Consider the following 20,747-nt stretch of genomic DNA (forward strand, 5'->3'; position numbering starts at 1 on the left):
AAATAGTTTTCTCTCTCTTTTTTTTTTTCCTTCCCCCCAGCTCTAGGTTAAAGCTCCGTTCCCTAAATCAGTCAGAGATTTCACCTTTCTAGACATGTCAGAGGGGGCTCCTTGGAGTTTGTTCTACTCTGCTGCCTTAGCCCAGCCAAGGAACAGGGGGGGCAGACTCCCCTTTCTAGTCAGGTAACACCCCAAAATGCAGCATGGGTCTCAACTGCCAGGAACCCGCATGACTTTCTGGACAGGCGTACATTGCTCATGAGAAAGTCCAGGCTTCATCAGTTAAATACCAGCTTAGGTAGACATATAAAAACTGTAGTGATACTGTCTGAGCTGAGATAGCAGAGTGTAGACATCATCATACTTTAGGTCTGTGTTACCAAGGATGGTCTCCTCACTACAGACCCTTCAGGTGCCCAGTCATCCACTCAGTTCAATCAAATCTGATTTTGTATTTAGTTCTCCTGACTCCCCCAGTGTCATTTTAGGATGCTGAACAGGAAGCAAGTGGAGATCCCTAGAGATGCCCCCTCCCGCGTTTACCAAGACTTTACCCTGCAGATGAGAGCACCTTGCCTTCTAGGGCTGCTACCCATGCTACAGGCTGGGCGGCAAGCTCCCAGAGGTGGAAGAGCTGTCTGGCAACGTGGTCACCAATAGATGGGAGCAAAGAGTTCTTATTTTCAGAAACTTTGAGCTACAAGACTGAAAGGTGACCAGAGATAAATTTTACATTACACAAAGAAAGAAAAGAAACTGATAAAAGGACACTGGCTAAAGGAATAAATGCATATTTGAGAAGACATCATACAAAGGAACATATGGAGGGGAATATGACATGGAAAGTTTGAAATACTGACCTACTTCCAGTTTATTATTACAGCAGTGTAATAATAAACCAGTATCCTGGAGAAAGATTAATTACAGCTATAAATAGTTATAAAGTTTTCTGGTTTTGCAGTGCAGATCTAGTCCTCACTCAAGTAAATCTTCTTTAAGAGTTCTTCTACTGTATTATATCTTGTGAATGCTATTTCTCCTACCATCCATTTTTCAGCAGACCCAGGAGTGACTACACAATTAGGCTGACAAAAAAAGAGTGCTAGTGTAACTGTCTGGGTTTATCCTTCTGCTGCAGAAGTGACTAGTCAATAACTTGAAGACAGTGAAGGAAGGGCACCCTAGCTTGCTCAGGGTTAGTCATTTACACTTTAACAGCCAAAGAGGGGGTCTTCAGCCACTCTTTCTTCTGTACCTCAGTTGTTCTGGTTAGAGAATTTCTCATAATTACTATTTAGAAAAAAATAACATTTCCTCCATATGTTGAAGGTAGTTAAGCATTATGTTGGAAAAATGAATGTTGATACAATTGATTACTTCCATAAAGTTTCCCAGATGTGTTTCATGAAAAAAAGAGAAAACAGCTGAAATTAGGAGTTTGCCTAATAATCTCCTGTAGATTCTTCCTTCTATGAAATTTGTGTGTTATTTTTCTTAATTGCCTTTCAAAAAGATTTTCAGCAATCCAGAAAAGAACGGTTTTAGGAAAGGTGAAGGTTAACATACACATTTTTTTCTTTTTAACGATTATTTCATTTTAAGGCAAATTCCAAATACAAAAAAGTAGGACAGAATAAAATCAAATATTAATTTTACAGAAATAGATCAATATATTCTAATGAACAGGAAGTCAATTAATATTTTATGATAGTCCCTGAAATCAGCTTTGTTCAGGTAGACTTTTCTGAACTCACCTAAAGCCAACAAAGTACCTAAGACTGTCATGGAGCAAGATGTGAGATCACCAAAGGCTCTCCCCCAATGACTGCTGAAGTCAAAGAGAGATTACTGACTTCTGTAGGTCTAGAAAAGGATTCAAGAACTGCCTCAAAACAGCAAATTATGCATGTGTTTTGTCCCTTAATGCTGTTTTAAGTTTGGGTTGAATGTATTTGAATTTAGAAAGAGGCAGTTTATTCACAATTTTCTCAGAGTAATGAGCACTGTCTATTATTGTAACAGTCATCCTGGCCTTCATGATGGATCTGCAAAGAGAATTCCATCATTTCCTCAATTGGTTTTAATGATCCACAAAGCAACATATGGTGAGGGTGGGACCTGTATAATATGCTGAGATACAGAAATCTATTTTCCTTCTTTCAAGCTTTATGCAATCTATGTTGCATGAATTGCATACTTTCAAAAAAAAGAGCAGGGGAAAATGAACAGACAGAGAATAAGGCCATTGGATGTTTGAAGCGTACCTTGATTAAGCTCAGTTGGAAATATTGTGTGCCTGTGTGTCCTGTGTGTATGAAATTAGCTTTAAAAGGAAAATACCAGCCTTCCCCATCTCCATTCACGTCAAAATTATTTTCTGTTCAGCTAAGTCTATTATCTTTTACTCGGAGACATGAAGTACTTCCTTAAAGACAGTGGAAATAAAGCTTTTATTTTGTGACAGGGAAGGTTAAATTGAAGCACTCTTTTCTGTATTTGACATTTACAAATAGCAGAACTCATAGAGCAATAAAATAATAATGAAATTATAAATAGGTTACTCTTCATTTGAATTGCAAAGATGTACTTTTATGCTTTTCTCAGAGCTCACACATGTTGGTGTATAACGACCTACTGAAAACAACTCCTTAGTGACAGCTAAAACTAAAAGTTCATGGGGTAATATACTATCCAATAAAAGTTTCACCTAATAGCCTATGTAATTTTAGAGTAATATGTATAACTTCAGTTTTACAATGTCTTTTATGTTGATATCTCAATCTGCTTAACCAGTGTTAATTAATTCATCATTAAGATCCCCGAGAGATTAAATAACTTGACCAAAGTTACAGAGAATATATGGCACAGTGAGAAATAAACTAAAAATACTGAGGCTTGAAACTTAACTATTTAAGTAGTGGAAAGAAATTCTCATGCATAAAAGAGAAGGAAGCTCATGTCGTTATATGTTTTTAATATTTAGCGCCTACTCCTGTTTATTTGAGTAGATGCCAAAACACTATTCATATTATCTGGGCCTGAGGGATTCCTCTGTGAAGCTCCAGCAGCGGCAGAGATCCCTCTGCCTACTGTGGTCCCTCTTCTCACACACACGAGGCACATTCCCACGCAGTACTGCTCCATGCAAAACATGTGATGGATTTTCTATTCTGGTCAAGTAAGAGCTCAGAAAGAACTGGAGAATCCTGTCCTGCATTACAGGGAAACTATCCTATTACAAAAAAGCACATTGTCTATTTTAGAAATTTGTTTTTTACTTAACAAGTATTCACGAATATCATCAAGCTCTCATGCATCCTATGTCAGAATAACTGACCTTCAGGCAAGCAAGGATACTTACTTAGATGACTAGTATTGATGTAGATGCCCAAATATAAAGCCTGATTTTGAAAGTTCACTTTCCCCTCCTTTTAATAGTTCTTCATAAATGGTAGATTGAAAATAATTCTGGAGAACCTTTGTATTGCTTTGATATGAAGAATGTGGTCACTGAAATATGATGATCTGCATAATTTGAATACTATATAAATCTTTTATAAAAGCATAGTCATGCTTTCACTTCAAGCAACAGGTTCTCTCAGTGATACCAATGAAATATAAAAATAAATAAATCACGCATCTCCTGTCAGAAGAATTTGTAGTTTTTTGGTTTTAAGAAAACGGAATATGCTGAATATCTGATTTTTTTTTTAATAGAAGAAAAACAGGAAAGATGTTCAAAGATCTGAGACAACATTCTGGAAATACTGCCTTCAGTTTTAAAACATAACTTAATCTTTTGTGAGTTGCACAAATTTTCAATTCACCTGACCCAAGTGCAGAAGGGAGAAAGTATTTAAGAACAGTGTTATTTTTAGGCATTTGCATATCTGTCTTTCAAATCAACATCCACTTCTGTAACTTCCCCATGCCATCAGAGACTTATACCAAGTCATTTCCAAACCCTCTTCTTTCCTTCACTTCTCTAGCTGGGCTATTTGAAAGGTGCTTTTCAGCTGTCTTGCAGTACAAAGAAAGAAGCAGAGCAATGCTTAGAGTTCACTCATTTTGACATTTAACTGTGTCCTAATTAAAGCTGATCTGCAGAAGCGGAGCTCTCTGGGCTTCAGCTCCCTAGAGCCGAAGTGAGAGTACCAACTCCCAGCTTCTCCCAGCTGCAAAGCCTGCTGTACCTGCTTAGACTCCAAGCTTGGCAGAGCTCTTTTTTGCCAATATAATTTATACTTTCCAGTTATTCCCCTCTGTCCCTCCAAAACAATTAAACTCCACCAGCAAGTGCCGCTTTCCTGCAGGGAGGTTTTGCTGGCCCATCCACCTGGTGGCAGTCATGCTTCTTCATAGCTCTGAGTATTTAAATACTTTAAAAGACCTCTATTACAGACCTGTGTTTGGCTCTGACCTCTGCTGCAGCCTCTGCCTCTCCTGGTGCAGTGAAAGACGCATCTCCCTTCCCCGCTGGGGACTGAAAGCTTCCTCCGCCTCGAAACGAATGTACCTTTCTCGGCGGAAGGTGCCTACAAAGCATTCGTTCTGGCCATGGCTCTGCCCAGTAAATCCCTGCTGCACTCCTCTTCTCCTAATCCTACATTATTGCAATTGCACTGAAAATTTATCTCCTATTTTAAAACTCCTTGGCATATATGCCAAATTTTTCCCCTATCATGTTGCTTTTAGAAGATGTTAAAACTGTCACTTGAGTCAACCAATTGCTTCTGAATAAATTAAGTGGTTTGATTTTATATAAGCTTTTTATACAAGCTTCCCTCAACAATAAACAAACAAGCATCATAGTGCTCTGCCTCTTGCATCTAACAAATTATCACCATAGATTTGATCCTCAAAATTGCTTCACAATCATACGTCCAGTGCAAGAATACATGTTGCCAGGAAGGCTTAACGTTTATTAGCTAAATCTTATTCCCCTTTCTTAAGCATCTCCAGCTTTGCTTTTCTCCTCGTACCATTTCACTTTCCCAAGCTTACTGATCCTGGCCCACACATTTCCTTTTAACGTCCTTCTGTATAAAGCGCCAATAGTCTCCGAACTGAGTTCTGAAGGTGGCTCTTGCTTCCCCATCATGGATGAAAGAGGAAAGCCAACATTTTTTTCATCCTTTCAGATTTCAATGTCATATTTCTTCCTCCTAGGCAGCTATTCCTCTAGACTTGCTAATTGCTTACTCCTTGCAGGATATGTCTGAATTGCAAACAGCAGCCCCCAAGACAGGATGACCCAAAGATGGAGAAATTTACTGACAAACCCAGCATCAAAGGGTAACACGCAATCGTTACTCTATAGTCTGCTCCCTGAGTGGAAGCACAAATGGACAAAGGGGTATGTCCGGTTCAGGATTAACACAGATGCAGAGTGAGTTACAATAAAGTGATATAACTATGTTGACTGGCAGAGTTCAGATTCTTTACTGATTTAACTTGCACTGGAAATGTATTAAAAAAACAGACAATTTTCCCTTTGCTAAAGCCTGGATGAACCTTCTTATACGTTGTTACAGTGAAGAACATGCACTATTTCTAAAATCCCTCCATCCAGACATGCCAGCAGCGTTTGGTGGGCTCCCTTTCTCATGAAGTAGCTTTGCCATAACCCACCTCTTCTCGCCTGCTTAGAAAAATATCCATGTCAGTATGAGCATACCAGAGCTCAGCTGGGCAAGAGGAAGACAGTAAAAAAAATAAGATGCTTCAAAACAGTATTCATATATATAAATACACATACATATATATACACACGCACACATATGCAAACACACACATGTGTGGGTGTGTAAAATGACTTTTCTGGCCTCAGAAGTCTGCTGGAGAACACATCACACATTACAATAGAGTCCAGTCATAAGTGGGAGCTTAAGTTGGTACATACAATATGAATGAGTCCCTAGCAGAGCTCTCACTTGGGGAAAAACTGCTCTATTTAAGAGTACACAACCACAGCATCTTTTTAATAAACAAGAGTGAAGAGAAGAAAAAATAGAGCCATAATGAATAAATGAATGTTAAATAAATGCTAAATCAAATATTAGTGAACTGCCTTTTCATCCACCTTTCTGGTCACAGCACACACTCCTGGCTGACACACACTGAGGCTGTGGAAGCGTTGTGGTGCTGCACACTTCAGCATTTGTAAGGCACACTTTGCATTTACATCCTTGCTATGAGTCCTGACATTCAGTCCCCATTCCCCACAACCACCACCCTGGTGTCTCCACTTTCTTCAGCCACCTGAGAGCTGTGAAACCTACTCTGGAATCATAAGCAACATTAACCCATTCCTGTGGTTGCTTTCTACTACTTGCACTTGCATTGAACTATCCAGCCCAGGGTTTTAAATCTTTTTCAGTAAAATAAAACCAGGCAAGCAAAAAAGACTTACTTAATCCTGGCATGAGAAATTGCGTGCTTTCTTTAAACAAAAATCTACCACAGTTCACCAAAATGAAATATTTCAAGCTTTGACTATACTGAAAAAGGGTATTGATTTTTCTAGTTTTTCTATTGTGAGAGCTCTTGTAAGCAACAGAGACCTTACATCACTCTTTTAGTCATCAGGATCTTTTGCAGAACATTTCCCAGCTGCAACCTGTTTTTTTAAACTGATCGCTTTTAAAATCGCTCAGATTTCTTTCATCTATTTATATCTCTGATGGTAACATTATTGAATAACTGAACACAGGTATTACACATCTGGTATCCAGAAGCAAACAGCAGACACCACCCTTACTTGTCTCTGCAGAGAACTCAGGAAGAGCCTGAACGACTGGAGGCCTGACTAGGCGAGCAGAGCTGGGATAACTCACCTTATGCCATATGGAGACAAGCACCAGGAAGCACTTTTAATTAGCAGCATCCAATAATCAGATTTTTTAAAACTGTGCAAAACGTCTCAATCCTCAAGCTCTGTGGTTATCTCCTAATTGTATTCAGGAGTAACTTTCAGACTTGCTCCGATTCTCTGCCAATATGAGATCCTCCAGAAATCTGAATTCCTTTCTCTAGCTTCATGTCTCTCACAACCTGTATATTTACTTTGCAGTAAATATTCAAAGAGACAGAAACTCAAACAGGAACAGGAGAGAACTAGAGGAGCTGTGATGTAGTTTCTTTTTCTGTTGATTGTTGAGGATGATGCTGTTGATGTTTCTGTGGAGTCAGTAAAAGATATCCCTATCTATTTGCAACCTTAATCTCTATTTTTGTTAGTGCACACATGTATGTATAACATGGTGTGTTGACTATATGGTTTGCTATGAGAATACAAGCTGTCCTAACTCAGATCGATAATATATTTTTCTATGATAAAAGTTGCAAATAACTGCCTACTTTCTTTCCATGTTCATCATAACACTATAATGAGATGAAAAAGGAGGTCAAAATTTTTTCTAAAAAGCTGCTATAATTGAATACAATTTGATGTTGGAAAACTGGGATTACCGAGATGGCTGCAGGGTACCTTCTCTGCTACCTTCTTGTGCCCAGCTCCCAGTGAAGTCATAAAATTATCTTGGAGAGAAATGAGGTACAATATGCTTAACGTTGGTATGGTTTTGATTTACAACTAAACCTGCACAAATTTATGCTTGTTCGTTTGTAAAGCCAATCTGTTTTTGTTCTTTTATAGTTCAAACATATTATTCTTAGCCAATGCTGATGGAAGATGAAAGGCTGTGACCATTCCTTTCTGCTCCACACATTTAAACACACTGTGGTGATACTCAGACAGAATGTCTCAGCTGAAGGCTATATTTTATCTAAGCATTTGAATGCAGCAGTGCAATTACTGTGGGAGAACTGAATGCTACGTTCCCGGAAAGTTCAGATAGCAGTGCTTGGAGCACAACTTTGTAAAAAGCCAGGAAGTATTCCATGAAAAATCAATCTTATATCCAACTAAAATGATACCTACAAAGCAATAAGGATAATCTGAGTAATTAAATTTCAAGTGAAAACAGTTATAAATTAACACGTATTATGTATTAAAATACATTCCCCTTAGGATATGGTCACTTTTTTACTGCCCTGTTACAGCCATACAAAAAACGCATTTGGAGTGCTAACCTCATCCACCACAATCCACAGCCAAAGGCCAATTAAACTCCAATGCACATCCACACAGCACAGTGCTATGCAAACAACTTTGGCATTTTGACCACCATCTGGTCCAGTCTGGCCTTAAAAAAGATTAATTCTAGGTCATCCAATTCTGCTACCATTCTCTTCTGACAGATATCTAGTATCAATGCAGGTCCAGCACGAAAAGCTTCAGATTATAGAATTTGCAAGAATAAGACTTTTACAAGAAAAAAGTCTTCCCCCCCCTTTTTTTTGCTCCCTCAATAAGTCATAAAAGTCATCAAGATCAAATCACCTTTTCAGTTCAAATAGTTTAATCTTCCATTCTGCTTTCCATATGTCAGTCTATAGCCACAGGTAAAGGAAATCTGACAAAAAATGAGGTCCAGAAATGGGAAGAGAGGAAAACCAATTTTTGGACACAACACAAGTCCAAAGAACAGAGACATTTAGATAGAAAGAGGTCTGTGCGGGATTATTTCTAGAAATGGAATGGAAAAAAGAGATTTCCAAAGAGAGTTTTCAGTGAATATCTGAAAGCTGCAAAGTGAGCACCCACGAGGGAGCTGATCTCGCAGCTGTTGTCCAGGGATTTTGCACAGCCCCAACAAGGATGAAAAGGAGTAGGATCAATACTGCAGCAAAAACTACATCACTGCGGCCAGTGTCTGCCTTTCTACTCTGCTCCTTTCCTAGAGGAGTTTCATCTTGCTTTTCGAAATGTTCAATAGAAATGTCTGTCATTGAACAAGAAGTCCTGAACTCAGAAAGTGCCCTGAGAAAACAGCATGAAACCCATGAGTTTTCAGGAGGGTCATTTTCCAGTTCTCTGGACAGAAAAGCAGGTTACCGTGCATTTCTGCTGGTGTGGAGAAAATTTGTTGCTGATTCAGAGCATTCAATGATCAAAAATGGATGGCTAATTTTAAACACATTATAATGATTGCACTAGGTGCTCTCTCACTTACTCATATACCAGCAGCACTTTAAAGTACACTCAGCCAGCAAGATACACTTAGAAAATAGACTTCGTTAGTGCAAAGGCATGGTGATGCAAGCAAAGACTGACTCAGCCTAGTAATCAAATAGCATACAAAGTGCCATTCATCATGATTTTGATATTGATAAGTTTATTAGTAATTTGGAATACCAGATGTAATCATTAACCATAATAAATTGTATTAAATTTGTTCTTATGAAATGACAACCTATGTTTCATCTAAGCAATTACCAACTTGTTTACACTGAAAATTCTGAGGAAACAAGACTGACTTGTATAAGCAATGAGCCTTTATATTTTGAACTTAAACTTCCACCTGTGTAATAGACTCCTATACTGTTTGCATATCATTTCAAAATCAATCTGCTTTTTCATTGAACTGTTTTTCTCTTACCATGCACCTCCATTTTAACAATTTGTAATATTTTATCCTATTGTAAGCATATTTTAGTTATTTAATTCTATAGGAAGAATGGAAAGATAGTGATCATGTCCTAGTAGTCTTTAAATTAGTAAGAGTTAACACTTTTCCCACTGAAGCACCATAGTAAGGAGGTACATCATAAAGACAATTCAGATAGAACTAAACTTATCCTTAAATTTATGCTGAGGTTCCTACAGGTACCAGATACAACATAGCTATATGAAAACAGAATTGCCTTGTTCTTTCTGATACGTGTCTGTATAAAGAATCTCTCTGCTCTTTTCTTGCCATTTTTCTTTTCCAAAGGAAACATCGACTTCTTGTCATGAGGTCCCCAGATAACACAAGAAAATTTGCAAAGAGATAACACAGGGGTGCATTGAGCACTGTGGAAGGTAAGTTTTTCAGTAAGGAAGGGTGCATTATGGTTCTCTCTTCAGGAATGCAAATTTTTTACCAATGCCCAACTTGCTACCAAGCAGGGCTATGACAGGACCTGCCAAGACTGATGACTGTACTAAGAACACATGGCACAATTTTCCTCTCTTTGGAAGAGATGAGTAGCACGACTGGAAAGTATTTAAGGCAGAATTCAGATTTTATAGCCTCTATTCTCTGGCTGTCTAGAGAATCTGCATCTGTAAATGAGGCCTCATAGTTCAGACATGAGACATCCATCCCTGGACTGGAAACTGCACCCACCCCGGTGGCAGAGCGCTGGCTGCCCTCCTGCCTGCCGAGACTCCTCAGCCACTCGCAACCTTTGCAGACTACACTGTGCTGCTTGCGCTAAGCGGCACGCGTAACTGCTCGGCACAACCACACGCACTACAGTCGCGTTCGTAACTTGGAATTCATTTGCGGTGATTATACCAGCACTTCATTTTAGTAATATATTACTATATATTTAATAATAATCTTTAATAATATTTCTGCAATTGAAGTTCAAATTGCCTAAGACTTGCTAGAGCAAGCACAAAAAGACCATGAACAGACAGATACTCACTATGGGATTTGAATAAACTCTGCAGTACTGCCAAAATGGGAAGGACACTGGAAGTCCAAAGTGGAAGAGGTCCTCGAGTTCCTGAAGGAACAATGAAAGCAAAACTTTCCTCAGTAAGGCAAATTAAAATTTTGCTCAGTTGTCAGACAGTGAATAACTTGGAGAAGTTGCCCACAATACTTTATAATAAGAAATTCGCTGTTAACAGTCTTTACCTCATATAACAGCTAAATCAACACAATCTAGCTTTCCTGGAAGTGGACCTATTTGATCATATTCACCAAGTAAAAATGATATTAGCCAAGAAACTGCTAAGCGTTATGGAGTTCTAGTTTTATATTATTATGTATGTCATAATATACAGCTTAATGAATTCACTGTCCTGGGTAGTGAAATAAAACATTTAAATACAGTGAATGCTGTTCTATACCTTGCTGATGATTCACTTGCATAATTAACATACTATTATTAATAGTGGAATAAATGCAGGTAAATGTAAATGTTATAGGCTATTAAAATTTGGTCTATATATTATTTGCATGTGTAATTTAGTAATTGAGATAAAAGACTACCAGTTATAATGTGACATGAAACAGACATAACCTGTTGCAAATCCTCTTAGAGCTATGGAAAAAATCCAGCTTTAACTGGAGACAGGAAAAAAAACATTACGATTTAAAAAGAACAGAAATGTTACCAAGTAAAGTCAGCCTCAGTTAACAGCGCACAGCAGAGTCCAAAGGGTTTTGATGTTAACAGGTTAAAGCATTATTGCATGGCTTATTATCTATATTGAGAAAAATATGTATGGGATAAAAAGGATAAAAGCCTTGTAGCACAAATTCTGGCTTCCTTTACTACCTCCAGGGCTCCTTAATCCACCAAAAGCATTTTTCTATTTGAACTGCTAATCTAGCAAAATACAGGGGGAAGTAGAGAGAACAATGCTGCATCCTCGATATGAATTATTTTTCATTCACTCCAATGTGTTGAAAATAAGGCCTCTGACATTTGTTGTTATGGTGCAGGAATGTAGCTTCTCTTCTTGTATTTTATACCAGCAAATTACATGTTGCTGTTAACATTTCCTTTCATTTCCCCATTCTTAATTTAGATGAGCTTGTACTTAATTTTAAAATAAACATACACATGCTAATATACCATACTTATAGGATTTCTTTGACATGTGTCTTAGTTTGCTTCATCGAAAATAAATGTGAGACTGTTGAAATACATTTATCCAACATTAAGTAACTCATTTGGTAAAAGTTACTCATTTCACAGTCTATGTTTTACAATTCTTTTTCAAGTATTAATTTTATTCAACGTAAAATCAGCTTCATCACTGGACTTCAAAGATTACTTTAAATTTGGCATCTTTTCTGCAGGCAAAATTCCAACACTCAGCACTAAGATGCCCAGACTCTGCATCAGCAGAAAGCAATGGGCCTTGCTGAAAGTGGCAATTCAGTTATTTTAAAAGGTTATCATCTTCCTAAAAATGAAAGTAATTTATTAGTTTCTTCTGAGTTAACAATAGTAGCTCCAAAGAAAATGTACAGGGTTTTATTTGGTTTCTAATTACCTGAGGTATCTCTAATAGCAAACTTTCAGATTCTATTAATCTTTTGGGTGACTTATAATTGCATGGTTGGCCTGTATGAGCCCAAATTCCTCCTAAAACGCAGTGGCTTTACTCATGCTTGCATTCCCTTCAGCAGTCTTTACGAAAAGTTTACAGGATTATAATTCCATAGGTTTAATTCCATCACCCAAAACTGATTACTTTGAGAAGAAGTCTACATCTGCCTACTTGTGCTCACTTAACTGCATTCTTAAAGATCAGCAGTGCAACCGATCTGCTAGACATATAGTAGCACCAGAACAGAAAACTTAGAGTCTGCTGACATTTTCTTGTGTTCATGGCACCCAGACATATCACTTTTGAATGTTATTTCAACAAGTCTCGTGAGATAAACAGTCAGGCTGAGGCAATATTTCTACTCAAGGTCTTCAAAAGCAATACAAGGAGCTGAAGTAACCTCAGAAATCTAATAAACTTTTTTCACCAAGATATTAGAACCGACACTCCAGTACGGTTTGGGGACTCTAAGAGTAGGCTTGCTTTAAAAAGAAGTGCAAATGCAGCAAGAAACAAGACAGGAGAAGGAACCGAACAGAGACCTTGGCACTGCTGTCAGCTGTAGCCCTGACAATGCTGGGCAGGCGGCTGCTCTCAGCTTTGCTAAACTATTCTGAACCTTGCTTTGGACCTTTTTGTTGTTGTTGTTGTTTAATTGCTGGCTATCAGTTATTGAAGTTGCCAGACTGTTCTCATGGTCCCAAACAAGCTGCATGCTTTTTTCTGCTACCAAAAAGGTTACTGCGTGAACAGATACAGCGGCACAGCCTCCATTAAATTGCTGTCCATTAAATGCTTTTAATGAACCTTGTAACGTGAAAGAGAACTAACCCACCGTTAATAAATCACTTAAGTGGATGATGATGGAAGGTATTCTTCAGAGAGGTGGTCAGTTGTTTACATGCTGCGAGAAAAGTATCTTTAAATGTCTTTACTTATTCCAATGAAGAAGGACAAAAGCAAATTAGCTAACAGTAGCAAGTTAATGTTCTCAAACTTTTGTATTTAGCTGAAAATAAATCTTACTCTGCAGAAGACAAGGATGTTAATGTCATATGAAAGATTAAGATGTGTATTAAAGAAAGATCTACTAGCTGGTGCTTGACAGATTTTCAATTGTTTCTTTTCTTTCCACTTCTACCTAACACCCAGTTTTACTGGTACATGTAACGTGTGTTTTTATGGAAGCAGGTTCACTGCTGAAGAAAACTGTAAACATGTCTACTGACTGCAAGCTTAAGTTAGTGCTGAACAGGTATTGGTGCTTATTCTTTTTTATGCTTATGTTATTGCATATGCCATTCCACATGTTTAATTAGCTTTGCAGAGAGGAAAAGATCATAATTTGGAAGACGTAAAAGTTTGTGGTGTTCTATCAATGTGGCAAAGGAAATCTAACTGTGCTGGAATGCAATTTGGCAATGCAACATACTTTTTTCTGCTCCAGTTGATTCTTCTTTGTAGTCTTAAAGGGTTAACTTCTACATAGATTCTGAATCACAAAACATAACAATGCAAGTTGAACTTATAAAAATGGATGCACCAGTAGGACTAAACCCCATAACAGTTCCTTTATATATTCTTTTAAATAACCTATAAACTAAAGGTCACATAATAAAGACTTATGTAACAGAACCCCAAACACACATAGCTCTGGCAGGAGTGGAAAATAATGTGCAATGGGAAATTACTTTCCCATGCTGAAAAATGTTTGTTACATATCAGAAAAATCCCCCCCTTCCTGCATCAGCATGAAACTAAGACATTTCTAAATTCAACATTGGAAAGAAAAGAAAGATATCTACTCCAGGCTTCAAGTACCAAATGCCAAATGCCTAAAATTATATCCCTGTGCTGCTGCTGCCCAGTATCTGAAGTGAGACTTGTAACTGCCATGCCTTTGGTTTTGCAGGTGTGAACAATTTCTGGTGCAGTTCCTTTCCGGCATATAAATAGATAAGAAAAGGAGCAGGTTGTGAATCAGTGTTTCCCACATGTCATATGAATGCTAGCTAAAGAGTCAATTTTTATGGTGAATAAAATCTAATTCATCCCATGTTGGAAAGCACAGCCAACACATGAGCCTGATGGCTAGGATGTTAATATAAAACATATACTGGAAGGATTTTCACAGCATGCAGATATTTTTTCTCAACACAAGTTGGCTGAAGTCAGCGGTTGCTAAATTCAACCGCAAGCGCCATCATGGAGGCAAGGCTAAAACCAGAAGTTGGTCAAAACTGGTGTGCTTCTGAGAAAAGCTTGTTCAACCAACAGACATTTTCCTGACAAAACATCTCTTTAATCAGATCAGTTTCTGATCAGCTCCAGTTTAGGTACCTTGATAGTCCAGACGGAAAAAAATCCAGTTTATTCCATCAAGTGCCGTTGTTCACAAAATACCCATTTCCTTTCAGCAGAAGGGGCCAAAGGAGAAGACAGTGCACGCACCTTTTTTGAGTCTCCCAGCAGTTAAACCGTGAGAGAAAGGCTTTGGTACGTTTTTAGTCAGAAGCAAAGCCAGTTTGACTGCTATCACCGTACGAAGGGGAGACCAATGCTACAGAGAGATCCCTCTGCTTACAGGGTCAGTAAGATACCTAAAGTTCAACAGATAATCACTTCTCTTTAAAACTGCTACTCCAGTAATTCCCCATTTCTCAAGAATTTTACCACTGAACTCATTAACCATCTGACAGTGTTTAAAATTAACTTGAGAATGACCCACATATTATTGTCTGCTTTGAATTCCATCTTATCTCAGTTGATTAATTTATATATTTATTGTTACTGTATAAAGAGCAACATTATTGCATGCAATTAATAAACAAGATAGGCCCTAATCTCATTCTGTATTGAAAATATCATATGTATCATCACAGATAATTTTAAATTCTCTAGGTTACCTAAGTTTGACTTTCATTTCCATCCTTTATAACATAAAGTAGTTCCTCATTTTATTTTTTCTTTTAAAATTAATGGACCAAATACTTAACTAGATGGCACATTCAACATCTGGTTTAAAATTCACTGTGTGATGCCACCCTAAAAGGTATCAGCAACTGGAGGGGTGGGAGGGAGAGGTGGGGAAAGTCAGCACCCTCTCATATGTACCTGACCACATGGAAAATCCAAAAAATATCCCTCAGCAAGATTCCCATTAGGATTTGCCTGGGTAGTATTCCCAATATGATCTAGAACAGGAAACTAAACCTACGAGGAACTTAGGTTTGAATGCATGCATAAGATTTGTCACCTGCTTATCCGATATCATTTTTAAAATCAGTTTAGTTATATAAATGTAATCCCCTGTGTGAACAGATGTTGTTGATTTAACTTGTATTCAGTAAACTCATCTGTTTAGCTAAAGCTTTTACAAACATGAGTTTAATTAGTCTATCTTTGGTGTTTTAGAAAGACTTTTTATGAAAACTCCAATGTAGAGCTAGCTATACATCAGAATACCTACACCTAGGCTATTACATTTCATGACCCTAAGATTTCATAGCAAAAAAGATTCCATTCTATCACTTTAAAAATACAAAATTAATCAATACCTTAGTAATAAATAAATTTGAACCTGAAATTAACATTGAAAAATGTGAGTAAAACCAAAACCCTTAGCATTGAGAAATGCTGAATCCAAATTTCACAGCACCATTAAAATATTGTGGGAGGAAAGAATAAAGTTTGCCAAACAAACATTATTCAGTGTTTGAATAAATATGGAAATCAATTCGGTATTTCAATAATGCTTTTCTACAAAACTATCAGAACTTGCAAAAGCATAAGGCAGGCCACAAAGTAAAAGTAATATAATGGAATTACCTTTTACCTGAAAGAAAAATATGCTGCCATAAGATAAATGGTTTTTCTGATATTTTAATAAATAAGAGACTTTACCCCTTTTCTCACCATAAACAATGCAACAAAAGCATAATGTATGAGTCTTAGTTTCAACACACTTCTTCAGGCTTTTAGGAACAAGAAAAAAGAAATCACATTATTTCCTCTTCATTAAGAAAAGATTTATATATCTGAAACTTTTCTGAGAATCCACCAAGGGATTTAGGCTTTTGACAGATATACAACAGTCATCAGGCCTTTCATTCAATAAGACTGCCCCAGAAACCAAGAGACCTGACTCTTCTGACCACTTACTTCTTCAGAGCACACACAGCCATCATCAGGCACAACTACATTAAAAGGAAAATAACCAGCCAAGTCAATGTATCTACGTAAAAAAAACGTAGTGGAAAAGTTTGTCCCCATTTGAGGGAAAAGCTTTTAGGCCAGTTGTTATTCAAGCATAAGCATCTGGTGTTACGTTGCCACATTCAAAATCTGAATGTGGAAAATGAAGCTCCATTTTAAATGCATCCTGGCATGTATTACAAAAGCTTTATCCCTAAACAGTCAAGTGCAAACAGCTTATATGAACGGTTAGGATGCAAAAAGAGTTATAAAGGAATATCACACAAACCTCAGCACTTCCTCTGAGCACCAGTCTTTGGGAAGGGGCATATCTGCACTCTCCTGGGGTTGGTTTCACATCCCAAAATGAGCAGCATCTACCTACAGAGCAGCTGTAATCTTTGCCTAGTGCTGTCACATGACAACATGCTGTTTTCTTGCACAAGTGATTAAAAGCATATCAGACAAAGATACTATTCCCTTTAACGTATCCATAGCTGTGCTACCATCTGGTATGTCGTACCAACCAATGTCAGGAATGCATGGCTGTAAAAACTTCCTAGCTGGTTTGAACTCTATTGTGGCCCTTCTGTTTTCCTTTAAGTGGCTTTCAAAAGCTCCTTTTCCCTTTAGAGAAAACATAACATTTGCTAAGGAGACAAATGCAGAAAATACTTGCACTTGTTTTGGCAATAGCTAGTCACTGACTGAATTCCACCAAGCAAGAAAAGCTCAAGGATGATGGACTAGTGAAACGTCGGGGGCTTTTTTACACATATTTCATATGTATTGTATGCCTGGAGTGTTTCACTTTGTATGATACTCCAGAGTTCACGATAAGGCAAAGTGTAGCATGGTCCCAGCATAAAACGTGCAGAGATTTCTCCTGCGCTCACTTGCGCTGCTGTCCTCTAACACCATCAGGGCAAGAGCATAGTAAGGGAAGCTGTGTGGCTGCTTCTGCCATGGAGAAGGCTATGGGCAAAGTCTTCCTGATCCTTCCGGATCAGGCCGCTGCACCTATCAAGATCTTAAAAAGCAAAATCAAATAAACAAGCAAGCAGATGCCCTTAGAAGCTATCAGTGAAAGACATTTCTCTGATGTTTTGATGGATGTTTCAAGGCAAGTATTCAGCTGTTTCAGTGAAACTCCAAATCATCTGAATGTTTCTGTTCCCAAAAGTGGAGTTCAAAATCATGAGCAAACAGAAGTGATAACAGATGTTGGCATTTTAGTTTTCAGTCCCGGCCAAATCTACGTAAACAGGAACGCGTGAGAACAGCAGAAGACTGAACCATCTCTGCTGCTCGCAGGGCTGCAGACAGTGGCAGCCAGAGCTCCTGAAGCCAAGTCCTGGGTGGGCAGAGGTCCAGCCCACCGCAGTCGCATCCACCAAGCCCTCGTCCAAACAGAAACAAGGCTGTGGAGCAACTTAGTGGAGATGCAGCCGCAGGTCTCCATGGTCTGGGCCTGCCTGAACAGCCTGATCACATTACAGATGTCATTTAAATTTAATTATACAGAGTATCAAAAGTCTGGCTTATTTTTTTTTATTTTAAGAGCTCAGGCAATAATGTCAAAACCCCAGAGAAGCCAAATTAGACATAAAATCATTTTAGGTCAGTGAAATCACCCAGAATTAAATCTTGCACTTAGACTAGATTTTAGAGGGTATGTTAATTCATTCAATGAGCACCTTAGCCAAGTTACATTAAAATTAGTTTTCACAGTAACATTTTCCTCCCCCCTCCCCTTAAAGAAATTATATACACCCCATTTGGAACAAAACTGATATGAGAGGTCTTTATGGAATGAATTAATGTCACATCTGGAAGGCAGGGTGCATTTTAAAACAGCAGTAAAAAAAAAAAGCGTATTTCATATACTCCATATATATTGGTGTTGTCTTATCATGTAGCATATATGCAAATAAAAGTTCCTAATATGCATAGAAAAGCAAGCTCAGTAGTAAAGAGGTACACAACAGCAATCTATTTTTTGGCAAGCATGTTTCTGAGAGTTTAGGTAAGATGCATGAATTGTATTGCATTGCTATAACCAGTTACGCTATTTAGATCACGAGGTAATTCAGGATGTTCTGCGCTTCTCAAAACTCTTAGAAAAATGATTCCTGCCTGAATTACTTTTTTATAAATACTTAACGTGCTTAGAACATGGGCTGCTCAAAATCTTCACTTTTATTGTGAGGTCTTTGCTACTATATGTAAATTCTGAGAAGTTTTCCCTGCTCAGGACCTACAGGGTTTCCACTGATTTTTTTTCTTATGGCCAAATATTGAGTCAGTATAGCAAACCTGTTCTGCAGACATAACACTGAGCTGGGTTGTTTGTAACTGATTTCAAACCTTATCTTTTACATGTCTGGATAAAGAGCATTAAGGGATGAATCTGTTGCAGTCTGTGCAAGAGTCAAAGTACTTAACCGGTATGTGCCTTGCTCTACGGCAAAATCTCACCCCTGAGGCACTCCATGTATAACAAGCAGGGAGAATTAGCAGGGATGCAACCCTAGTCATGATGCTCTAAGTAAATAAGTAAGGCGAGGTTTTGGGGAAGAGTTTATGCCTTCATTAGGCCAATAGATATCATGCAGGGAAAAAAAAAAAAGAAAAAACCCCACAGCATCTATGCAGGAATCTTTGTGAAGCAGAATCAATAATCTCCTAAGCTGAACACAAGGTGTAAGCTACAGGGCTGAGTTTGCCAGCTGTGCTGGCTGAGAGAAGAGTCAGTTGCTCTGTGCAGAATAAAGGGGCAACCACATAACACCATAGCGTCAGCTGAGTTATAAACCCCAAACAAGGTCCCCAACAAGCCAGCATGCTGAGCAGCAGCTTTGCTGCATGGGAAATTACTGTGGTATTAGGAGGAAATTCTGATTTCTGGTGCAAACTCAGGGTGCAGAATTCAGCACCCTTCCACAGACTGGAGCTGTGTTTAAGCACACCTGATGCACAGATGTTACCGTTTGCCTCCTTTTATCCGAGGGCCAAAGCACACAGCCACGACACCAGGGAGCTGGGCTGCCTCCAAGCTCTGCTGCAGTGGGCCTTGGGCACCAACATGGTCAGCATGAGTGATATTTATGCACTCCTGGCTGTACCTTTTACAAGGTATTTGGTCTCCTAAGAAATCCCTTTGGCAAAGTATCAGAAGCAAGGGTTCCCAAGATCGATCAACAGCTCAGTGGGCTTTTTAAAGGTACAAGTTTTGGATCTAGGCAATAATGGATTTTCTGTCGTCCTTTCACTGGGATGTTCCTTTTCCCTCTTAAAACGAAAGCACAGATATTAGAGCTTCTTAAACCACTGTGGTAAAGAACATCCTGAAACTTCATGCCGTGGGCTGTCTTTCAATGCAACTTTGTGCTGAAATCAACTCTTTGCAATTCCAAAGTTGCAAATGCTACTTGCTGCACATGAGGCATCAGGATTGCTCTCAAAGAAAAATTCATTTGGAATGAGCTAGGACAACCTAGTTAATGCCTGTTAACTATCACAGTGCTTCCCCTTAAATTTCTTTCCAGGATGTTGTAAGAAGTGTTCCCTTCCTGCAACACACCAGCAATGAGTCAATAAATGGCAGAAAAAGGGCACATCTGATTTTACAGTGCACAGACATAAAAACTGAACTGTGGTTAATCCAAACAGCTTATTTTTCTTTCTTAAAGTATTTTCTTTCATAAAGAAATATTTTGAAGCTATACCTAAACAGTATGCTGTTGCTTGTTTGGAGGTGCTCTGAAGAGCTATGCACGTTTTTCCAGAGACCCTGGAGATCTCCCATACTCAACTCTTCTCTATTTTTCTGCCTTTTTGAGGTCTGTGGAGGCATTGCCAGAGGGAAATAATAATGGAAATTAGAAATGGAGTAGACTCTGTTAAAAACAAAATTAAAGACCTCTGAGAAATTACAGACTTGAAATTTGATTTTTTAAAACCGACAGCCTGGTGAAACTCGGAGAAAGATAAACACATTATGTTCTACTTCTGGGTATCTGCCTTACAGTGACAAGAAAATATGCTTTTTTCAAGAAAATGCATTTTAGAAAATAGGAATGAGAGACTGAATTTAAGGAAGGCTGGAATCAAAAGCATTTCAAAGGCTTTGACATCAAACAGTTTATTATCGTCTGCTTTCTAATTGCATCTGTCTAGATTTCTAATCTAGCAGAAATAGAGAGATTCTGAACTTCTCCAGGGAATGGCCAGGCCTTAATGAGAAATGCACATGTGAAAGTTAAGCTCTTGCATATGAGGGAAGAGCAGTGAAAACAAAGTAGATGGTGATCCTGTGAGAAAATGGGAAAAAATCTCCTATAAAATGTGTGCTTTCCAAGTGCAAAAGCAT

Source organism: Dromaius novaehollandiae, chromosome 9, assembly GCF_036370855.1.
Source record: "Dromaius novaehollandiae isolate bDroNov1 chromosome 9, bDroNov1.hap1, whole genome shotgun sequence".
Lineage (NCBI taxonomy): Eukaryota > Metazoa > Chordata > Aves > Casuariiformes > Dromaiidae > Dromaius > Dromaius novaehollandiae.